This window comes from Urocampus carinirostris, chromosome 4 (genome assembly GCF_059441175.1).
Source record: "Urocampus carinirostris isolate Australia breed hairy pipefish chromosome 4, RoL_Ucar_1.0, whole genome shotgun sequence".
In the NCBI taxonomy this organism is placed as follows: domain Eukaryota; kingdom Metazoa; phylum Chordata; class Actinopteri; order Syngnathiformes; family Syngnathidae; genus Urocampus; species Urocampus carinirostris.
Genome location: NC_142352.1, coordinates 20,763,844 through 20,784,217, shown reverse-complemented (window position 1 = coordinate 20,784,217; position 20,374 = coordinate 20,763,844).

The window sequence follows — 20,374 nt, the reverse complement described above, 5'->3', positions numbered from 1 at the left end:
TTTAAAGAGTTAATAAAGTACAGTATTTTGATTTGCTACACACATGATTGAGCCTGTAAATAGGGTTTGTTCTCTGGTTTTGAGACTCTTTGTGATTAAGGGCTATACAAATAAAAATGACTTGACTTGACTTGGTTTTAATGTATAATAGAGTAATAAATAATGTTTCTACCTCGTGGGATTTGACTATCGTGTGTCCATTTTGGAACGCAACCCCCGCTAAAAACGAGGGTTGACTGTATTTATAATTGTTTCCCCTTTGCTGCAATGCTCACTTGTAACCAAAAGACGGCTCACTCACATCATGTGGAACTTTGTTGAAAGAACACCATTTGATCAAAACTTCACGATTGGCGAGATTTTTGTGCATAGAACTGGCATTACCATTAAAAATCTTTTTTGAAATTTTGTTTTCAATCCGTTCCAGGCTAACATTTAAGCCGTTCATTAAAAACGAGTGAAGCAAAGATTAAAAATGGACAGTGCACTGACGACATTGGAGAGGTGTTAGAATGATGGTAATTAGCAGCTGCGATGGATGTTCCTTCAAAGTGTTAAATAAATGCTATTTATTTGATGACAGATAGCTTGGTCCCCGCAGCACGGCGGCGCAGTGGTTAGAGTGTGTGCGGCACAGTTCTGAGGTCAACAGATCGAACCTCCCTGTGTGGAGTTTGCATGTTCTCCGCGTGCTCGCGTGGGTTTCTTTTGGGAACTCTGGTTTCCTTCCACATTCCAAAAACATGTATGTCAGCTTAATTGGCCGGTCCAAATTGTCCCTAGGTGTGAATGAGCGAGCGAGTTGTCTGTCTCTGTGTTCCCTGCGACTGGCTGGCAACCAGTTCAGGGTGTTCCTTGCCCACTGCCCAAATATAGCTGGGATGGGCTCCAGCACATCAGATAATGGATTGATGGATGGATGGATAGCTTGGTCCTCATTGGTGAAAATTCACAAGCTCATAAAAAAAAAAAAAGTTGTGCTTATATGTTGATGAAAGAAGTCACTTAGTTGCATTTTTAAAATCCTATTAATGACCTTGTCGCCATTCTTGTCCCAGGAGTCCCCTTGTGAACCCCACCATGAAAAACATTATTTGTAATTCCATTCAAATTCCAAATATAATCCATTTGTCAGAATCTTAGCTGCACATTAAAGTTTACTACACTTGAGGCCACATTATAATGATTTTATGATTAGGCCGTTATTTTTTCGGTATTTTACAAATGTATCAATGTTTTAACATTTGTTTTGTCAAAAAAAAAAAAAAAACACAACAGCTACAAAAATTAAATGTTGGGTAAAAAAGAAAATGCACTTCATTACCTTTTTGTCTTTTAAGTTTTCCACACAATTTGAAAAATTAAGTGCTTAAAAAAAGTGTAAGGAAAATTATGGTTTTAATGTGCTTTTAATACTGTTGTATTTTATACTCTTATACCCCTTGGTAAAATGTTAGAACCCAATGTTGCCTATGCATCAGAAAATTCGGCCACCCTTGTTTTAAGATGTCATCTAGAAATGCAGGTCTTGACCTCCTTCTTATTTCCGCCGAGCATGAAATTTGATTGAAGGGATCTTTACTTACTTGGTTGGGAAATTCATTGGAAATACAGGAAGCCGCTAGAATTTAATATATTATACAGAATTGTGCCTGCGCTGCCTGCATGCAAGTGGTTAGTATGACTTACGACAGTGAAGGTTAGAAAGTGTACAGAGTTTGGTGATGTGGCAACTCCATGCACCAAAAACTCCCGACATTCATTTACATACAGTTCATTAGAATTCTGCAGCTTGTTGATAAAGTATGTCAAGGTGGCATTGCCTTTAAATAATTCAGCTGCACTGCGGAAAACAAGCTTTCAATTGTCAGGTCATGTAAAAAAAAATTTAACTATATTTTACAACATTTTTTTTGTTCTAGTCATCATATTAATACAGTAACTGTTTTAAATGTATATATTCATCATTGTTTAACCTATTTCTGTTGTAGTAACCGAAACAAAAACACATTAATAACACTTTTCTTCTCCATATATGTATTATGTTTCTTGTATTTATACATTTTGAATTTCTTTATATAATAGTGTATTAGTTTAGTACCTATATTTTGTATCTATAACTTATTTCATAACTGACTTAACATGTTTAGATGTTTTTACTTATTAGTCCGGGAAAAGACAAAATAAATTGTTAAAAAGAGCAAGCATTTATTGATAAGTGACAATATATTTAATTGTTTTTCATTAGAGCATGTTTAAAGTTATTGTTCAAATAAAACTAGGGGGGAAAGTCTCGCAAAGAACTGAAAATGTTGTGATTATACAGCTTATTTTAATATTTTTATACTAATTGTAAAGAATTATACGTATATATATATATATATATATATATATATATATATATATATATATATATATATATATATATATATATATATTTATATATATATATATATGTATATGTATATAAAATGCTTAAACATATAAACACGTTTAGTAACTTGACGCATTGCCCTGTTAATCCTTCAACATGGATGTGGATGGATTGGACATGACCAGTCGTGTCAGCCATTCTCTGAGTATTTGTTTATGTTGAGCTGGGGAACTAGAAGTGACGCTGGAAACCCGAAAATAGTATTATTTCACTACACTTTTCAACATAAAATCCAAACAAACTTAAAATATTTGTGTTGAACACTTCTTATACTGTCATCAATATGACCCATAGCTAAACCACCAAAGAAGGAACGTGACCGCAGTGGACCAGTAACTGAAACTTGAAATTCTTTCTGAATGGTGAAGACTGCAAGTACATTAACACACATTGAGATCACTATTCACTAAATTAACAAAATTAAAGAACATTAACTTTACATCCGTCTAAACTATTGCGAAATTAATTTTTTTGTACATCATATAAAGACTTAAAAGCATACACTTTTGCCTCGATGATTCTTTAACATTGATGGATATGGATAAAAACATACACCCGTCCTATCTGTCTATGTGTGAGACTACTGATAATAAACAGATTTAAAGAACAGAAAGTGACACGGAAAACCTGAAGTAGTGTTTTTCGGAATTAATATTATTATTATTTTTTTCAACTTTAGTTGAAATAAAACCCAAACTAATTATGTCGAACACTTCTTAAACTTTTTGAACTTACATCAGTGTTTAGCCTTGTATTAAATTTTAAACACAATCAACAGTTACTGTAAGGGCCACACAGTTATATCTACACGTTTCCAAATTTTCTTTAGAAAAAAACACAATTTCAGACTTCCACCAGAGAGAGAAGAGTAGGGATAAAAATAGAGGGTTACAACAAGGAATGGGGAATTTGAAGCGTTTTAAGAAGAGAACGGAGGGCTGGAGAGAGAGTTTGCAGGGCATTGGTGTATATTTCGAGCGGTGATGTCACGACCGGGCCGTCTGAGGGAAACAGAGGGTCAACGACGGGGCAGATGAAAAGGGCCCGAGGGCCCGGTAAGCAACGTGAGGGACATCATGTCATCAAATGAGACACGGTCCACTGGTGCTGTCTAAACATCATTCTTCGCTCACTATTTGCATCCTAACCATGTGTAGCATTCAATCTGCCCATAGGTTAGTCTGTTTACCAAGAAACCCTACAAAAACCTTCTGTTCTTCTTCTATGGGCTTCTATTTTTAAAGGATGGGACAGAAGACCCCCCTGGGTAGACGCTTGTTATTAAACCAGCGTTGACATCAAACATCTGTCCCAAAGACGGTCTACGCGTCTATTATCAGCCGTTGCATTCAAAGCAGAAGGCTGTAATCACCAATTGAATCCTTTATAAGGCACTCAGTGGAATACTTGTAAATTTCAATCATTTAAACTTAGCGGTACATTGCAAGGCAATTGCACCTGGGAGTTCTGTGGCGGTTCAATGTCAGATACCGAAAAATTAATTAAATAAATATAGGTTTGTTTAGATGACTTTTTAACCTTAAACCACAGTATACTATTCAAGCATTCATCAATGAGATAAATATTGTTATTTTTAACTAATTGTATTATTTTTTCATCTCATTAACTCATCTCATTAACTGCACCGCTTATCCTCAGTAGGGTCGCGGGGGTGCTGAAGCCCATCCCAGCAATCATCGGGCAATGAGCAGGGGACACCCTGAACTGGTTGCCAGCCAATTACAGGGCACACGGGGACAGACAACTCACTCGCTTAGTCACACCTAGGGACAATTTGGACCGGCCAATTCACCTGAAATGCATGTCTTTGGAATGTGGGAGGAAACCGGAGTGCCCGGAGGAAACCCACGCAAGCACGGGGAGAACATACAAACTCCGCACAGTAAGGCCGGGAGCTGGATTTGAACCCACGCAGGAGGTTCCCACGCCCTCAGAACTGTGCCGCACACGCGCTAACCACTGCGCCGCCGTGCTGCCCGTATTATTATTTTTTTTTTGTCATTATGATAAATAAATAAGAAATATATCTATTTTTTTTAGTTTTTTCTATTGTTTTCCTTTGGAATAATACATCTCAATTATTTTTTGAGAAAAAGGTTAAAACTGAAACAATGAAACAATAGCTGCACTTAATCAGATATGTTTTTGGAAACCACCAATGAATTAGTATTGATCCCACATAATTATTTTGTTGTAACAATCGCTTATTAGAGAATAATTAATAAAAACATGCTTCCGACTGACTGTTTACAATTGTTTATGCGATAAGGTCCTTACCAACATCCGATAAGAAAAATTTTACCGCGTGACCAAAAACTTTATTTTAGAAAATGTTACATAGTGTTTAATTGATGATTTGTTGATTAAATATATTTAAACTGGTGAAAATAATCAATAACTGGTGATAATAGCTGATGAATTTGTAAGAAACATTAACGAAAAAATATCGGAATTCAAAACGATATTTTATGCGATTATACCATTACAGTACCTCAGTTCGTCCATTATTACATACTAGGTATGTAAAAAGTTAAGACTAATATTGTATTCCAACAGTTAAATGATGGAAGTCAGAATGTTTATAGAAACTAAACAATTCCTGAGGCAATTGTGAGAAGATGTTAGCAGAAAACCAGTAGCATCAAGTGGTTAGTATCAAGTTGTTAGCATGTCAGTGTTAACAATTAGGAAATACATTCAGGAAAAGTATAAAAAAAAACACATATTTAGTAACCACATAATAGTAAGATTGTTATTACAATGTGTAATAACATTTTCAATGGGCCCATTTAAAATAAATGGCCCATTCAATTTAAATGGACGCATCTGGAATGCTTTGGCCCATTCATTTCTATTGGTACCCAGAGAAGTTTCCAGGGGTGGTCCAAGTGGGTCACCGTTCCACTTGAAATTTAACCAAGGGAGAATGGTGGATGCTAACGAATGGATGACTTGTTATTATGTAACTGTTAACGTGACACTATTATGTGCTGTTGAAGCCAGTACCAACTAATAATAACTGCCATTTTTGTACGACGTTAATAGCAGTGGTTATATCTACTTTGACGATGAAGGTAACAAATACCCAAGTAAAATGTAACTAGTTCTTCTTGCTGGGAGTAATTACTCAACAAATTACTTTTTTATGCAACAAGCTAGTAATAACTATCGATCTTGAGAAAATCTCCACAACAGAGGTGCAGAGCTGCTAAATTCAGAGCTGAAAGTGACAGAGAAGCTGTCAAATATCCAAAGTTGCTAGTGCGTTTGTGCATTTGCACAAAATGTCAGGACTTCAGTGTCAGACAAGTGGATGTTGGTGTACTGGTAAATGTCACACATGTTTTGTTTTGAAACCTGGGATTTGTTTTGAAATCCTGCGTATTTTTTTTCTTTTCAAGGTTGAGAACATGATGAATGTCTGTCATCATGCCCTTGACTTTTCAAGACCACTTCTTCATAAGGATGGAAAAGTTATTTACCGCTCTTGCAAAAACATATTTTTACTGTATAGAGAAGGGTAACCTGTTAAACTCGTAGCACGTGGGCCAAATGGGGCCCGCCACATCATCGTATGTGGCCCACGAGAGCGTAAAAAGGCTGGGGTAGGGGAAGGGGATCTGGGGCTACAGGATTTCTTCTTCCGAGGGGGGGTACAACAGAAAATAATTGAGAAGCACTGCTTAAAAACAATGAACAATTCTTCATTAATTCTTTACAAAAATTAGCCTTTAATTCATATGAGTGAATCACTTAGTGCTCTTTCAGAGCAGATGTTTTAATGGTTTCCTGAGTCAATTTGAAACTTAATCCTCATGATGATACCTTAGAAATAACATAATATTGTAACAACATAGCCATAACATGATAAGTTATTTTAAGGATATATATAGAACTGGGAGAAATGTGGGTGATGTTTTGAATGTGAACACAAGCGCAGGGAAGCCAGAATAGAAGCTGCACTAAACAGACCTTTTCCACTGGAACGGACGTGTTGCCCCTCATCACCGAAACATGGCCAGAAGCGGCCGAGGAACTTTCATGTCTTTGCCGAGACAGGAACCAGATTTCGACTGAGGTACTTTCTCCTTGCCACCAGGACAGGGGCATGGAATCTTCCATCTAAGTCATTTGGTTGTTGGGTCATTCTCATCCTGGTTGCCAATTTCATGCACTTCCATCCTGTCTTCAGTTACCATGTCAGGTCTGGTTCTTGTTTCAGGTTTGGACATTACGCTAGTTGTTTTACGACCTATTCTATTATAAATATCATCCTTGGTTAAGCACACCTGCCTTTATTCAGTATTCCCTGTATTTGGGTCCATCTCCGTGACTGTCAGGACCAGAATGGAAACAGGACCCAATTCCGTTACGTTTCTCACGAGTTTTGTTAAAGGAAAGAGGAAGGGCTGCTCCCACAATCCGGTGTTCGCTAGGCGCGAGAAGCGGGTCTCTCTGGACGCGGAAGCAGATCTTCCGCGGCGAGCGATGGCGGTGTCGGGGACGGAACAATGGGTCAGTAGCCGGGACAGGAGAGCAAAAACGTGGTCGGGGTCGTAAGCGAGTCGTAAGCCAGGAAAGGAGAGTAGAGGTAGAGAGAAAGAGTAGACGTGGTCAGTATCAAAAATGGGTCGAAGCCGGTGGACAGACGGGAGCAAAAAACAGGTGGGAGTCAGGGTTGAAAAAGGCTTGCCTAGAGTTAACTGAGGTTCGCAGACGGATTGACAAACAGGAACAGATAGGAGTGGGTTTAAATAGGGTCAGAGAGACAATCAGAGTCTGAGGCAGTTGGCGCCAAAGAAGCGGGCACAGGTGATTCACATCGGCAATCATGACAGTGACACTTTGTGCTGATCAGTAACAAAAAGTAGCTCTCTGTATCAAAAGAAGCTTGATTACCACTGGTATAAAATAATGTAATAATTCTTGTGCATCTCTTATGAGTAGAAACATGACAGTAATTGCAAACACTAAGGACAGAGCACTCTGACTGTATTGAAAGTCTTCTTCTCACTGTCACTTTCCATTTGTCAAGTCCACAGCCCGGCATTAGACACCTTGTCATAGCAATTATACACACATGTTTTAATTGACAACTTATAATAAGAGAAACAGGACATACTGATCGAGGAACAATGTAAGAAGCAGCTGCTATAGCCGAAGGAAAAGCGTTTGCAAATGGATTTACCAAGGAATGTGTTTGACATGATTGATGTTTTTTTTTCTACGTTTTTCTATCTTACACATTTGCAAGGATAAAAAATGTGTAGTTCTGCAAGAGGGGAATTTGTTGCTCGATAATGCGCATTTTATTCTGCCCAAAAAACAGGATTCCATCACATAATGTAAAAACGCAGTCATTACATTCTTCACGAGAACACTCATTCATGCGTCGCCCTCTAAGATCACTTTCATGAGACGTTGCTTTTGGGTTAGATTTTCCTTTGTTTCTTTGTTTTGGTTGTTTTTGGGGGGTTATTCGCAATGAGTCTCCGCATAATAGTTATGCACGAGATGGCATTATAGTACAAAATATGCGCCTCTCAAATGTAATGAACTGCAAAACCTTCATGCACAATCAAGAGGAAATCCGAGGCCAAGCAGAACATTTTAATAAATGCAACGCTGTGCCATTGTTCCTCTTTTTTGCACAAATCACAAGGTTGTACAGTGATGTGAAAAAGTATTTGTCCCCTTCCTGATTTCTGTGTTTTGGTATATGTATCACTCTAAAAGGGTTTCATATCATCGAACCAATTTTAATATCATACAGAGACAACTCAAAGAAATACAAAAGGCAGTTTTGAAATATTGCTTCAAATTTTTAAGCCACAAAATCTGGCTCTATTTGAAAAAATAATTGTCCCCTGAACAAGTTTGGTCACCTCTGGGAGCAATGACAAAAATCAAATGTTTACAATAATTGGTAATGAGTCTTTCACAACGCTGTGGAGGAATTTTGGCACACTCTTCTTTGCAAAATTATTTTGTGTTGGAGGGTTTTCTGATAGGACCTTCCTACTTAATGTCACACCACAGCATTTCAGTTGGATTTGAATCCGGGCTTTGACTTGGCCACACTAGAACCCGTCCATCCATTATCTGCACCGCTTTTCCTCAGTAGGGTCGCCGGGATGCTGGAGCCCATCCCAGCCATCTTCGGGCAGTGGGCCGGGGACACCCTGAACTGGTAGCCAGCCAGTCACAGGGCAGGCAGAGACAGACAAGTCACTCACTCATTCACACCTAGGGACAATTTGGACCAGCCAATTAACCTGAAATGCATGTTTTTGGAATGTGGGACTGCTCAGAGGAAACCCACACAAGCACGGGGAGAACATGCAAACTCCACACAGGATGGTTGGATCTCATGACCTCAGAACTGTGCCGCACACTCGCTAACCATTGCGCCGGCGTGCTGCCCACTCTAGAACCTTCTATTTGTTTTTGTTTTGAGACAATCAGAGGCGGACCTGCTGGTGTGTTTCAGATTGTTGTCCTGCTGCATGATCCAAGATCGCTTGAGGGCACGAAATGATGGCCGGACGTTCTCCTTCAGGATCTTCTGGTAAACACCAGAGTTTATTAGTCCGTCCCAGAACAAGTTGTTCAGCAAAGTAGCCCCAGACCATGTTTGTTGTTTGTTACCTACCTTTGTTATTATACATTAAGTTATCATGAAATGAAATGAAATGATCTGCATTTATATAGCGCTTTTCAAGTCAATGACTTCCCAAACCGCTTTACATTGTGCTTCACATTTCCCAATAGCGGCCGTGATCTGTGCAGCCATGTAAGGCGCTAACCTGCTTATTGGGGGTATTGGGGATTCAGTGTCTTACCCAAGGACACTTCGGCATGTAACACGGACAAGCCGGGATTCGAACTGAGATCCCTTAATCCTAAAACAATCGCTCTACCTCCTGAGCTACTGCCGCCCCTATCCTTATTTTGATCACCCTTTTTTCTCGAGTATGAGTTATAAACATATGTAAAGGTGGAATGCATCGTTTGAGGTGACCTTAAAAAGTTGAAAGTATAATATTTTCTCTATTAAGGATATGCTGACAATGACCAACTGAGTTCAAAGAGTCTTTATAATTTGTTTTCACTGTGCCTATCTGCTTTTATTCAGATTCAGATTCAGATCTACTTTATTGTCATTCTAGTACACGTGTATACCGAACGAAATGTCGATACATCTGACCCGCACAGTTTCCTTGAATGTACAGATATAAGTAAAAGTGCAGAGAGCAAATGTGCAAGGAGTGGCAAGCTATAAAGAACTGCCAGTAGTGCAAAAAGTCAGATTAGCAGCCGTTTAGATTTAGGTTAACCCTTATGTTAGATTGACCATTTAACAGTCTAATGGCCAGGGGGACTAGACTACTGCGGAACCTGGTGGTCCTGCACCGCACACTGCAGTACCTCTTCCCAGAGGCTAGCAGAGTGAACAGTCCATGATGGGGGTGAGAGGGGTCCCCGATAATGTTCTTAGCATGGGATAGAAAGCGCTTCTGGCCAATGTCCTGAATGGAGGGAAGTGTAGTCCCGATTATTTTCTCTGCTGTCCTCGTTACCCTCCTCACACTACCCCAGTCGGTAGCGCTGCAGCCTCCACACCACACAGAGATACAGCTGGTCAGGATACTCTCTTTTATGTTGCTTTTATCAGAGTTGCTCAGCTCTCGCGACACATAAGGAAGCAAGGAAGGGGAGAGGGAAGTCTGAGAGTGATTGTCCTTGTGGTTTTGTTTGTGTATCATGAAAATGGTGAAAGTAAGAAGAGGACTGTTTCAAATTCAGTCTGAACCATAAACAAAACCCCCAAAAACGTTTAAAAAAAAGAGCTGGATTAAGCCAATAAAAGAAATGCATGTACTTGCATGCACCGCACAAGCAGCTTGACAGAAGCTGCAAAGATGTCTTAGACCAGAAGATGGCAGCAGTGAGTTGAAAATTAAAAAATTCCAGACAGCACCTTTAACATATACTGTATTAAACTAACATAAATATATATTACTCAAATTATGATCAGCCAATTACTTAAATGTTTGTTGTGATAATAGGGACTTCTTTTTATGTTCTGCTCATTCCTAAACTTTTCATTCTTTTTCCCGTTATTCCTTTTTTCCATACCAATACAGAGACGGCGATCTTACAATACCTTTAGTAGTCACACTTTTATGCTTAGTGGAGATAGTCTCTGATTTGCATTTGCTGTAAAAGCTTTCTCCAGAGGCTCGACAAACCCATCCCCCCTTTGCAAAATGGAAGCTGGAAAGCTGGTGAACATGTGGTGGGCGAGCAGTGATAAGGAAGCTACAAGCGCCAGAACCTCTCTGTCATCCTTGTCTCTGGTGCCGGTATCCAAGAAAGACAGATGGATTTGCTTCTCCCTAGATATATATCCCATCATGCGTGCTTGCTCACGTCTTGGTGTGCCTGTACACACAAATGTACCACTGTGCAAACCTACTGTATATACAGGAAAAAGAATTACGCGTGAATGGGAAGGATTAATACACAAGCAAAAGGCACAAATATCTCGAAGAACGCAGGCACGCTGAATTTGACAAACAAATAGACTCCAGCGGGCACGTGCTCAAACACTTGAAGGCAGCTGCGCAAATATTTCGACCCACATTCTTTGCAAGCGAGGAGCGTTCCAAAGACAACAGCAAATATTTCCCCTGCTGTCATCTTCTCTATTTTCTCTCACTTATTTGTCAGGAGTGTGCCTGGGAAGTACGGGGAAGGGTGTTCTGAAAGTCCTCCCCATCTATTGGGACTTGCTACTTGTTATGTTTTGTAAATGGCTGGACCCCGAAAGCCGAGACGTGAGACGGAAGCAGTTTTGCATAGTTTGTCATAAGAAGGTACTCAGATAGCAGCTGACACTCTGCCGGATCCATCCACAAGTTGTCAGATCCGCACACGTGTACCAGTTGTGGTCCGGACCATCGGTCTAACAGTCTAAATGATTGGTTCGGGGCTGCTATGGGCAGACCCTGCAGCCCCAAAGCGCAATAAAAAAAATTTTAAAATCACTTGTGCGGATGTGTTTTCCTGATCCGGACTGAACCTTTCAGCACATGTGGGCCAGTTCTGGTCCAGGTAGATTTTGCTGGGTAGCGGAGGGAGGGAGCGGAAACCAGTATGACAGTTAGCAGTAGTGATGTGCTCCTCGGCTTGAATCCCCTGAAGTGTGTCCCAAGTTAGATGAGTTGTTCATGAACCGCGAGTCGAGGTGTGTGTTGATGGCCTAAAAAGTGATGTTAAAAGTATTTACCACGTGACTGATTCAGGAAATGATTCGCTAGCTTTCAGTGTGGTTTGAAATAATAGTAGCAAAAGAAACGCCCCAAGAGACAAAAGTCCTCTAGAAATCACAGAAATATGCACTTCCAACTCTTTACAAACTTGCTATCACAGATCAACGCACGCCTGCTTCATCTGTATCTTGAAATCTGCGTTTTTTATTTGTTTTCCTTTTTTTATGACATTAGTCAGTAAAATAATCCCTTTTTTTCAAAAGCAAGTGACATTTTCTGCAAAAAAAGAAACTGCAAGGGTCCAAAAATCTTTGGAAAAAACATTGTCTTTAAATAAAAACTAATAACATTTTATTTTACCTCTTTTATTCAAATAACACAGAGAAATACATGATACACTCTTATTCAGTTACTCTCTTAATACACTGTTCAAATATATACTTTTTAGATATAGAGCGTATTTTACACAAGCATGTATACATTTTTCTGTCTACATGAAAGAGTAGTTGAGGTAATGAAGCCCCTATGTGTGTGTAGAGCAATTCCCTTAAAGGGTTTTACTGCTTTATGGGGCTTCATTTTACCATCACTAGCCGTGGTCCAGGGAATTTACCAGCGACGTGCTGCTCCGATGTCTAAGCTTATATGTATGTATGTATGTATGTATGTATGTATGTATGTATATGTATGTATGTATATATACGATCAAAATATCTTTGTATCTTACTTCTGGACGATTTAGCTCATTTTAATGTAAATTGTTCGAGTTTTATCATAATTTTAACTTTGCTTCGTTTTCAGACAGTTGTATTAATTTCGAGTGATGAAACATGCATGTGAGTAAATGTATAATTTATTTACATTACATTAAAAAAATCATGTTTACGTTAGTTTTTATTTTCCATAAAAAATATTGAAATAAATCTAAAATAGTAAAGGATTTAAGGGAGCTGTACAGCATTTGAAACAGCCTCATACATATCTATCAAAGTGGTGAATACTTCAAATTTTCATTTTTATTTAGTCATATTTCACTCTTCACTGCTTCAAAATACTGTTTTTAAGACGTAGCATTAAAGACTGGCATGTTTTTACGTGGTAGCTTTCTAGCAAAAACAAAAAAAGCTTTCAAAATTGATGCTGTCAGGAAAACCCACAGTAGGATATCTCAACAGGGTATGACATTTCGGAATAAGAAGGGTTTCACTGGCAGGGTTAGGCAGATTCTGTTTAAAAACTAATTACATTACCCCCCCAGATTACTGATCCCCCTACTATTCGCCACTGGTGACACACAACCAAATATGTATTGTATGTACATATAAACTGACCCTCTTAAAAATATAAATATAAATAATGCCTTAGATGTGAGTATATATGGTAAAAAGAATATCAAAATATCAGTTGGGGTAAATTATGTGACCCCTTACTCTGTGCTTAAGACAGCCACACCGTAACTATATTCAATTGATAGATATAACCATCCAGGCCTTGATCATTTGTGCATTGTCTTGCTGGCAGGGGAGAGTTATATATGATTTAGAGAGTGAAGGTAAGGAACCCAAATTGTAGTCGACGTTGTAATTTATGATCTGCTTTCAAAAGGTAGCGGAGTAATGCACTATGTTGTAACGAGAGGTAATTCACTAAATTTGATCAACAACATCTTACAGTACTTGTTAAAACGATTACAAAATACCCATTTATGTTTAACTAGGCACAGAACGTGTAGTGCTGCTACCCACAATCATGCAGCGATGTTTCAAAATATTTCACACGCCATGGACCTCGAGGATTTAATTTTCAAAGTAGACAGTTTGATCTCATATCCCCTAGAGCTGTGACGTCACCGGATGACAACGAGAAGCAAAACAATGGCGTGTCCTGTTGAAAAATGACAGAGATTGTAAGAACCAGCGAATGCATAGTGCTCATTTTAGTTGTGAGTAATTGGAAATTTGCTTACCGTGTCACCGCTTTGATTATCTCAATCTTCATGTGGTATATTTACCTGCCGTCTCATACATCGTGCGTTATTTTTTTAGCCTGTCCCTCCTTTTAGGTATGTGATTGTGACTTATATTTTAGTGTGTTTCACCTGTGTCTTGCCATCAATTCAATATTGTCCTGATAGCTTCCCGTTAGCGTGCGGGCTACCGAAGTCTTTCAGTTTTGTTTGGTCTAGGTCAGCCCCGTCAGCAGTCGGCTAGCTGGCTTGCCTGCCGTACTCATTGTTTTTTTCTCCTGGCTAGGTTTGTGTTTGTTGACTGGTAGCCTTCCATGTACTTGTTGGTTTAGCCGCGGTTAGCTCTCTGTGTGTTATTTTCGCCAGTTTGCCTCATTTTGGCTACTCGCCATTTGTTGTACCATTGCTGCACCCATCTGCGACACAACGCCTAGGCATTATTATTCGAAGAAATTTGAGTATTTTTGTCATCACGGAGTCTTGGCTTCCCCGACGCCGCAGTCCAACTAGCAGGCGCATGCTTCACCGGCACGAACGAGACGGAGACTCCGGTAAAAACAGGGGTTGGGGGGCTATGCGCTACAATAACAGCCGAATCATTCACACACACTGCTCACGCGATATAGAGTTTCTAGCAGTATCGTGTAGATCCTTCTATCTACAGAGAGAGCTAACTGTGGTCATTGTGGTTGCTGTTTACGTTCCACTGGATGCTAACGTTAGCATAGCGCTAAATCTCCAGCCCGCTGCTATCAATAAACAGCAGCTTGCACACCCCGATGGAGCTTTTATCGTCGCCGGTGACTTTAATCAGGCATGCTTAAGGACTGCACTTCCCAAATTAATTCAATAAGTGGACGGAGCAAACAGGGAAAAAACACTGGACCGTGAGTACAGTAAGATCAAACATCTAATTGGATCCGGCCATCTCTGTCTGTCCCTCACCCCCTCATACACCCCCCTCCGGAGGAAAACAAAGCCTATGCAACAAGGACAGTACAAACATCTTCTTTGTTCCTTTATCTCTTTGTTTTTTTTATCCTCACTATAAAATGTGGCACTGGAGTGCCACGTCCAATTTTGTTGTCACAATATATTCAACCCATGTTGAAACAATGACAATAAAGGTATATTCTATTCTATTCTATTCTATTCTATTATCCAGAAAAATTCCCAAAACTTGGCTTAAAACACTCAAAACCTTTTTGACTACTCAACATGTAAACCAAAATGGCTTGCTAGGGTGCCGGTGTGCTTCACATGACGTCAGAGCTCGGGAAGTCAAAGACGAGATGCACTATCCTGAAAATGCATTATCTTTGGAAATAATTGGAATATACCAATTACATATATCGTCAAGTCAAGTCAAATTTCTGAGTATAGCCCTTAATCACAAGTCGTCTCAAAGGACAGGACAGGATTACAATTACACCATACCCTGATCTTAAACCAACATGGAGGAAAAACTCAAAACCTCAGCACGAGGAGAATAAGAAGCCATGAGAAGGGGCCTCAAAAGTGGTACTCCCCTTTCAGGATGACCAGGGTGCAATAGATTTTGCATCGTGTAACAGTACACAAAACATAGTGAACATCAATAAAAGAAAACAATATGTAATATATTGAAATTTGTGCATGACGCAGCCTCCCATCTCTGCCGGCTGGTTGATGCAGGCGTTGACATGCTTCAGGTCCAGATGCTGGTCTGCTGACTCATCTCTAATCGTCCTTCTCCCTCGTATCACCACCAGCCAGACAGTCGAAAAAAGACAGGAAAGTATAGAGATATTGTGCAAAAACGTATTATTTTCTCACATTGTGTATGTTTTAGAGTTTGGGTATCCCTTCAACAAGAAAAGTAATTACATTCCAAGAATGTGTTCCTTTGCAACTTGTTACCCCCAACAATGTTCACGGGATGGACCCCATACGCAGAAAATTGTCTTCTACCCTCCGCTAACTTGCCCCCCAAAAAAGATTAAATGTAAATTTAGCAATCCAGGCTCATTGGCGGGAGTCTAGAGTTGCGTGATAGGATCTGACTGGAGGCACTTTTGATTAAGCTTCCATCCTTACGTGTACGTTGATTTGAGTGAGAAAAACACTTCCTTTAATACCACGTGCGTGACTGTGAGTTCCAAAATGAAACCGTGCTAGGCAAAATCCAAGAAGTAATTATTATACAATCAAATTCATTATATTATACAATGAAAGTAAAGAACAAACTAGTTTTACAGGCACAAATAAAAGTGTTATATATATATGTTTTAATATATACATATATCCTGGTCATATCCCTCGAGCGGAGTGACCAACAGCAAGACAAACACATAACACTCTTCTGTTCAACAGCAGGGCCCGACAGCTTTTACTGGTTTACCGCTGCCGCATTATACGGGTGCCCTGCCTATCCCTTAGAACTCGTCCAAACATCCCACTATCCTTTCACAACACCTCTCCACTCATTCCTATCACCAACAGGAGCTCTAGCTTCTGTTATATTTAGACCTTTATCCTGCAGTGCACTCATACCACCATCCATCCACGTCATTCGCGGCCTCTCAGACCCACACGCTTGCTCAAATTTGACTACTACTCTTGCCAACATTCACACATAACTTACGCCTATCACACACTCTTCCAAACTCCATTACAAACCTTTTCAATGTTTCCCTCAGAATCAGCCACAAGTCATCTGCAAACAACATCTGACTTACCTACCACACCGTTCCACTGTTATCCATCATCTCTACACCTCTGCCACATACTCTTGCATTCACCTCTCTCACCACACCATCCATGTACACATTAAACAGCCATGGTGACATCACACCAGTCAACCCAGGGAACCACTCACTTGTCTCACTCCCTACTCTTACACATGCTCTGCTGTTCACATAAAAACTCTTCAATGCTTCCTACAACTTTCCACCCACTCCATACATTACCATCACCTGCCACAACACCTCTCAATCAACTCTGTCATATGCCTTTTTTTCAAGTCCATGAAAGCCAAATAAACGTCCTTATCTCTTGCAAAATATTTCTCACACACCTGTCGTACTGCAAACACCTGATCCACACATCCTCTTCCTTTCCTGAAACCACTCTGCTCCTCCATATGCATATTATATATATACTTCAAGTAAAATAATACATTCTAATGGTTAGGTGAAGTCTTTGAAGATTATGTATTTGTGGCAAAAGAGTCAGAATGGGGAGAGTGCTAAATCGCTCACGTATATTCTTTAATTTGTTTGAAACTGGTTGTGGAAGCAATTGAGGCAAAATGAAGCGAGCACTACTCGGCTACAACTATCAGATACTCGATCGATTCCTTCTCGTTTGCTGTCTAAAGAAGTCACGAGTTACTTACAGGTCACTGGGGACAAGCTGAGCGCATTTCAGATAGAAGCACATATATCACACACGTGCTTAACATGCGCACATAAAGTAAAACAAACACCTCAGCGCGCTACGTGCATGTACACACAGCGGCGCTATTATCAGCGCTGGATTTAAAGTCGGCCGTCAGCCTTCAGCTTTTAAAGCCACGCAGAGCCTGTTTTACTGGTCGGCCCCAGGCCCCCCAGGGCCCCTCCACCCTTATCGGCATTCAATTAGCAGGTGAGCTGCAGCCCAGTTCCCGATCAATAGCCAAGGCAGAATCTGGACATTCAAAAAGAAGGGGAAGGGGGGAAGGGTCCCTGTTTTTCATGCAATATTGTAAAGGGTAGTTTTTCTCCCATTTATCCGTTTTGTACAGTGCTTAATGAAAGTATTGGCCCTGCAAGAATTTTTGTCATACTGTCTGAGTTCACTATTAAAGTTAAAACACTGAAAAGGTTTTGTAAGAATCAACAACATTTGAAAGACCATCATGAGGTGAAACCAATTTTTTTCAACCTATATAATATTTCCAACGAAATAACTGAAAGGTAGGTGTTGCAAAATAATTCGCCCCCTGTTCCCTCAGCTAAGCTAAATGACTCCAGAACTTTCCAGATGACTTCTGAATTATCCAAGGTCAACCTAAATGACTGAAAAGTGTACATGTCTGTCACCAAGTCTCAGTTTAAATGCACCTAAACAGACAGCATTATGAGGCATTTCGACATAATAGTTAAGACCAAAGAGCACACCTAGCAGATCCGGGATAAAATTCTGGAAAAGTTCAAAGCAGGAATGGGACACAAGAAGATTTTGAAACATATACAAATTTCCCTGAGCACCTGTGACCCAAAGTATCAAGATAGAGAGAGCATAGATAACTGCAAACCTACAAAAAGCCTGGCTGTCCCCCTAAACCTTCAACCCAAACAAGGAGAAAACTAATCAGAGAAGCAACCAAGAGTTGTTTGATCAAATTGTATGACCTGCAGGCATACATAGCTGAGGTGGGACATAAGACAGCTATCAGTCATACTCTGTATCAATCTGCCATTTATGGAAGACTGGCAAGAAGAAAGCCTTTTCTGAGAGAATACCATAAAAAGGCTAATTTGGTGGTTGCAAAAAACCACATTGGAGTCACAAATAACATGTGCAACAAGGTGCTCTGGTCAGATGAGACCAAAAGAGAACTTTTTGGGCTTGTTTGACTCTCTTGGGTTTTGCTCTGTAACAGTTTGTTGGAGTAGAACCATTTTATTTATTATGCTGTTAAAGTTTTTTATTCTGTTTTGTCTACACTATTTGCACTCTCTGACTTTAATTTTAATACAGCGTGCAATGAAAGGTGTAGTTGACACGTATGACATATGGCTGCGGCTGCATCGGCTCGCTACAACGGGTCAGGTGCAATCGACATTTCGTTCTGTGTACATTGTTACACAGAATGACAATACAAGGAAATTATTATTATTATTATTATATACATTTGATGAATTTGACATTGTTATTTTTGTATATTTGTTACATCGCCGCTTTTTTTATCTGACTCTCTTTGCCATTGAGAAAAGAGAGTCAGATAAAAAAAAGGTTTGAATATAAATATCTCTATTGTTTTTTTTGTTTTTTTTAGTTCGTAGTTATATAAATTAAAAACAATGAAACATTTTAGTACCTGATATATTTATGCTGTGTTTATTGTAAATATGAACATAAGAGTGAGGGTTCCATTATTCAATGATTTTGGCATTTCCAAGCAATAAGTATCTGTCAAGAACCAAAACAGGATCAGGACCCAAATGCGTGACGTTTTTCACACAAGCTTTTTATTTTACGGGAAATGGGGAGTCATGCAGGTTAGGCAGCAGTCTGGCGTGGAATGATAGGAAGCCAGAGGCTGACAAGATCGATACCAATTGCCCGAGCAGATATCGGACAGATGGGGTCGATACCGGACAGGACGAGACAGACGGGATAGATATCAAAACAGGATATTGAAAATAAACGGGACTAACTAGACGGGAACGAAACTGGAAACCGATATTAAACAAAGGGACAGACAGGATTGATATCAAAACGGGATATCGAAATCAAACAGGACAAACTAGATGGGAATGAAACTGGAAACCGATGTTAAACAGGACCAAATAAACGGGAACAATAACGGACCGGAAATACCAACAGGAAACAGGACCGAGTCAAAACCCACGTCTTACGGGGAAGAGGTTCGTTGATGGACTGACAAATGAAGAGTGAGAGCACTGAGCTTAAATAGACAGAAAGCCAATCTGTCGACGAGCCGCAGCTAGCGCCACACGGGCGGGGCCAATTGGGCGCCATGACAACCGTGACAGTATGAATCGATACTACAATTTATTTACTTGGACTGGATCATACTAAAATTCCCGAATTCACCCACCCTTAACCGTCGCTGCAAACATATGTATCATGTATTCAATCATTTCATTTTTTTCATTAGCAAAGACAAAAGAGACCAAATAATCATAACCTGGATTTCTTTTGGAAAACAAACTAGTTAAAGGCTGCAAATAAAGAGTGTTGGAAACTAATTAGCGCCTGTTCTGAAATTCCGTGTCATAAGCATGGGTTTTTTTTTCCGGTACAAGACATTTGATGGTAAAACGTCGCCTTGGCTCATTATCGCAAATTGCTTCGAATCTGTTGGGGAAAAAGTTCAACTAATTAAAATCTTTGTGATTGTTTTAAATTGTGAAAAGCGTGAAGAAAAATCCTTTGTAAGCAGTTTTTAATTTTAAATGGTCTTTTTTTTTTTAAATCCAGTTTACCGGTTGAAAAATAAACAATTCAGGCATTCATTAAACAGTCTGTATTGAATTCTGACGTTTGACATGCATTGAAATGTTCTTCCCTCATGTTTTCTCTTTCTTTTTTCCTTTTTTTTTTTTTTTTAAAGAAGAGAATGCCAATTGATTCAAGAGGAACATGAAAGCTTGCTGCATTACAAAGACAGCTTGGTGACAGATATAAAGATAATTGGAAGAAATGGAAACAGGATTTTTGTCAAGTCTTCGTCATTAAAAGCCATCAGCAATCGAGTTAAATTCATCTGACGCTCTGTTTGGATGTGGAAGTGCGGAATTATTTAACGCTTTGCTGGAGAATCGCAATCAACTGGCTCTCGGAATTGTTCTTCGTGTCCATTCTGCAACTCCTCGGAGGGAAACAAACTGAAGTGTTTCGATTCCTGTCCGCCCTGTCGAAGATAGCCGAGTCGTTTGAAAAAAGAAAAAGGGAAAAAAAATCTTT